The following is a 5,159-nucleotide window of genomic DNA, read 5'->3' as shown; positions in this document are numbered from 1 at the left end:
CATCATGTTATGGGGATGCTTTGCTGCAGGAGGGCCTGGTGCACTTCACAAAATAGATGGCATGAGGAAGGACAATTATGTGGATATATTGAAGCAACATCTCAAGACATCAGTCAGGAAGTTAAAGCTTGGTCGCAAATGGGTCTTCCAAATGGACAATGACCCCAAGCATACTTACAAAGTTGTGGTAAAGTGGCTTTAAGGACAACAAAGTCAAGGTATTGGAGTGGCCATCACAAAGCACTGACCTCAATCCCATAGAACAATTGTGGGCAGAACTGAAAAGGCGTGTGTGAGCAAGGAGGCCTACAAATCTGACTCACTTACACCAGCTCTGTCAGGAGGAATGGGCCAAAATTCACCCAACTTATTGTGGGAAGGTTGTGGAAGGCTACCCAAAATGTTTGACCCAAGTTAAACAATTTAAAGGCATTGCTACCAAATACTAATTGAGTGTATGTAAACGTCGGACCCACTGGGAATGTGATGAAAGAAATAAAAGCTGAAATAAATAATTCTCTCTACTATTATTCTGACATTTCACATTCTTAAAATAAAGTGGTGATCCTAACTGACCTAAGAAAGGGATTTTTTACAAGGTTTAAATGTCAGGAATTGTGAAAAACTGAGTTTAAATGTATTTGGCTAAGGTGTATGTAAACTTCTGACTTCAACTGTATACTGAATAATATTCCCTTTAGAAGGGAGGAGAATGAATGTTTGAGAGGGAGGAGCTAACCCATAGGAAAAAAATATGTTGCTCACTCGGATATCCTCCAGATCTTTTGAGACTACCTAGAGCTTCTCAATTTCGAATCATTCTGTGACCGTTTGTGTCTGGGTTATTGCTCCTAAAGGCCCCTCAGGAGAAATATTGAGACGAAGTTAACGACTTCTATGAGACATGTCTAGGACACATGAAGCTGAATTGAGATGATCGTTTTAGCGGGTTTTCGGGAAGTACGATCAGCAGAGGAGGTCTCGTCATTGTATACCGTTGAGCTCATTCTTGCCTCTGTTATTTTATTGGAGCAATAACGATGAGTTCCTGAGACAAGTTTGAGACATTTATTAGGCTAATGATCTGTCTGTGGTGATCATTTCAGAAATATCTTAGTATGAGCCATAAAGGAGATCTCTACATTGTATGTGCAACGTCTCCTCCATGTCTCATCTATTTCTCTTAAAATTACTACAGAAGCTATACATGAGCTTGATTAATGAGACACAATTGAGAATTTAATTTGTTAGCATTAATTTGTAGTATTAATTATGATTAGCTGCTAAAAACAAGAATGAAAACTGATACAGTTCAACAAATGTATTCAACAGTGCTTATTATAGTAACAAAACATCGACCTTTTCATTCCCAGCACAGATTGGGTTCCATTAACTGTACGAACGTAAATAAAGTGAATATACAGCATATGCTCGTGTACCTGATTTGAAACATTAGGTAAACCCCAAAAGAATATTGTAGAGACGAAAATAGGCATTTGTCACCCACCAGATGTAGTCAACAAAAAGTCTAACCTACATGTGACACCAAGCACATAACAGTAGGTTCTTAAATGAACCGTATTGCAAATTCGAACATTACACATTGTACACAAACAAAAATATTTGAGTCACTACTCTGTCCTGCTCTGGTCCTACATTTGTTCATGAATGCCTTTCATCGATTCCGGTCCAACCATCCAAGGTAGCACATCGCAAGACGTAGGCTGAAATAAAGTATATAAAACATTTTATGAATATTTTGACAAATAACACTTAAATAACACATGACAATTCTACTCAAGGACTCACAGTATGCGAAAGACAAACATCTTAAAAGGACATTGGGGATTTTGGTTTGTTTTAGAGGTATTTAAGAAACAGTTTTCAGAAACTTGATTTGACTTGATTGCAGTGATGAATTAGCAAATAACATACGTAAATCCTTTTCATCAAGAATCAATCCTGATTTGCTGTCGGCAGTTTTTAAGTAACCTAGCTTTGAGAAAATTCTTACTTAGAATTCGGCTGACCTTCCGGTCGAGGACTCGCTTCCCCTCGGGGATGTTGCCATGGCGTCCAAAGGCAACTGAATTGACACATTCTTCCACTGAGAAAAAAATGGTCAAAAACCAAATGAAATAGATGTAAGCGATCTTGCCTAGATGCCTGATGGATGGCAGCAAGGCGGAACGATGAGAAGAACATGCCACTGTCAGGAAACAACTCTTGCTCGCCGGACGGCACCGATGGCCTTCTCTCCTGTAGCTCACAGTGTTTCTCTCCAACGATGTCAATGAGAGCGTGCAGCTCTCGGATCTGGACTGGGTCTGAGAGGAGACAATAGCACATACAGGTCATTCATTATTATGTGTTCAAGGCCCAATCACTGTTCCAAATGTCAACAAAAAGAACCACAACAGAAATGGGGTTGGAGAAGTTTCTCAAAATGAATTACAATTCAACTTCACAAAATAAAGTTTGATAGGTGGCATGATATGAATTACTTACCTATTCTCAAAATTACTTCCTCCATCGTTCCCTTGTCACAGAGGATTTTTTCAACCTCGTCCCTGCAACCATCACATGGGAAAATGCTATGGGACTTTTGCTCTCAAATTAGTAATCTCTATGGTGAGCATTACCAAACTGAAAATATTCACCTTCTTGTGCACCTGGCAGACACCGTCAGAGCCCTTGGCCCATTATGGACTCATTCATATTACCATTTTGAGGACAAAAATGGCTATTTGTTAAGGCTCATACATGGTACTCAAAATATACCCATGCAAATGGTCCGTGCAGCCTATCCCTGCTATATCGCAAATCATAAAGCCAGCTAATGCCATATCTGACTTTTACGCACGGAGGACCATCGTTTTTGTGACGAAAACAGTGATAAGTCGAGAACAAACATAATTGGAGCATCAAGTGAACTTCAACTGGAGGCAAGCACCTCTCTACAATAAAAAAAAACTTGCTTGTCGCCATATTAATTCACCCCATTCAGTGAGAGCATTTCACAGGGCACAAGTTAAGAGAACTCGTCTCACATCAAGGCATTATGGGAAAGGAAAAAGAAGGAACAATTTGACCGTTTTTTTTCTTTTCTAAAGTAGCACAATGAGGACCAGAGGGCGCTGTTTTCACTTTGGGGGAAAATCGTACCCAATTTAAACGGCCTCGTACTCAATTCTTGCTCGTACAATATGCATATTATTATTACTATTGGATAGAAAACACTCTCTAGTTTCTAAAACCGTTTGAATTTTGTCTGTGGGTAAAACACAACTCATTTGGCAGCACACTTTCTGACCAGGAAGTTGAAAGTCTGAAATCGATGCTGTGTTCAAGTGTCTGCCTATAAATGGGCATGATACGTATGACTATACGTGCACGTCATACACCTTCCCCTAGATGTCAAGAGGAAGTGAGAGTAGAAAGGAGTTGATTATCTCGGTCTGAGGTTGAATAAACTCTCTTGGAACGACGTGTCCCCCATTTTCTGTTCTCTGCAAGGCGCGTGGTGGGACCTGTTATTGCCTACTGGAAAGCTGTCGTTATGGGCGAATACTATCTCCGGCTTTGATTTTATTTGATACATGTCACAATATCATCGTAAAGTATGTTTTTTCAATATAGTTTTATTAGACTATTGAAATTTATTCGGGACGTTAGGCGTGTTGCGTCGTTTGCGTTTGTTCACGAAGGAGAGGTTAGCGCCGCATGGCCAGTGTGCTTGCTAATTCAAGAGGGAAAGAGGACGTTCTGAATCCAAACAACGACGGTTCTGGACAAAAGGACCCCTTTGTACAACATTCTGATGGAAGATCAGCAAAAGTAGGAACCATTTTGTGATGCTATTTCATATATCTGTAACTGTGTACTAGTAGCTTTGCGCTCAGGTTTTGGTTATTCCTTACCATAACTAAGTCTTATGTCGTAATGAAGATATTTTTAGAATTCTAACACTGCGATTGCATTAAGAACTAATGGATCTATCGTTTCCTATACAACATGTATTTTTTTGTAATGTTTATGAATAGCTATTTGGTCAGAATAGGTGAGAGTCTAATAGAAATATCCGCACATTCTGGGAAAAAGATGCTACGTTAGCACATTGTATAACCACGGATTTCAGCTCTAAATATGCACATTTTCGAACAAAACATAAGTGTATGTATAACCTGATGTTATAGGACTGTCATCTGAGGAAGGTTTATGAAGGTTAGTGAAATTTAATATCTTTTGCTGGTTTATTCGCTAACGCTAACGGTGCTATTGCTATCGCTAACGTGCCTTGATGAATGAATGCGGTAGTGTGGTAGGCTATTGTAGTAAGCTAATATAATGCTATATTGTGTTTTTGCTGTAAAACACTTAAAAAATCGGAAATATTGGCTGTATTCACAAGATCTTTGTCTTTCATTTGCTATACACCATGTATTTTTCAAAAATGTTTTATGATGAGTATTTCGGTATGTCACGTTGGTGTCTGTAATTATCTGTCTGCTTTCGTGCAATTTATGATTGTAGCCGCAATGTAAACTATGATTTATACCTGAAATATGCACATTTTTCGAACAAACATAGATTTATTGTATAACATGTTATAAGTGTAAGGGTTTTCTTCCAGGGGTGAAAGCGAGGACCAAAGTGCAGCGCGGCTAGTGTTTAACATGTTTAATAAAGAACAAGTGAAACACTTCAAACAACAATACAAAATAACAAATTTGCAAAAACCGAGACAGACCTATCTGGTGCAGACAATCACAGAGACAGGAAACAAACACCCACAAAATCCCAACACAAAACAAGCCTCCATATATGATTCTCAATCAGGGACAACGATTACCATCTGCCTCTGATGAGAACCATATAGGCTGGACATAGAAACAGACAACTAGACACACACATAGAATTCCACCCAGCTCACGTCCTGACCAACACTAAACAAGCAAAACACACATAATAACTCTGGTCAGGACGTTACAGTACCCCCTCCTGAGGTGCAGACTCCGAACGCACCCCTACAACTCAAGAGAGGGTCTGGGTGGGCATCTGTCCGCCGCGGTGGCGGCTCCGGTGGTGGACGAGGACACCACTCCACCACTGTCTTTGTCCCCTCCTTAGCTCCTTTGAGTGGCGACCCTCGCCACGAC

General features: G+C 39.9%; 1 pseudogene; it reads right to left on the bottom strand.

Annotated features, from left to right (window-relative positions):
• The window catches only part of LOC139023995 (E3 ubiquitin/ISG15 ligase TRIM25-like), a 5,915-nt pseudogene extending 2,927 nt beyond the window's left edge, over positions 1 to 2,988 (bottom strand).
• Between the last annotated feature and the right edge of the window lie 2,171 nt (positions 2,989 to 5,159).

This window comes from Salvelinus sp. IW2-2015, unplaced genomic scaffold (genome assembly GCF_002910315.2).
Source record: "Salvelinus sp. IW2-2015 unplaced genomic scaffold, ASM291031v2 Un_scaffold775, whole genome shotgun sequence".
Classification (NCBI taxonomy): domain Eukaryota; kingdom Metazoa; phylum Chordata; class Actinopteri; order Salmoniformes; family Salmonidae; genus Salvelinus; species Salvelinus sp. IW2-2015.
Note: the sequence above shows the minus strand (reverse complement) of the source record. Positions and strands in the feature narration are given on the sequence as shown.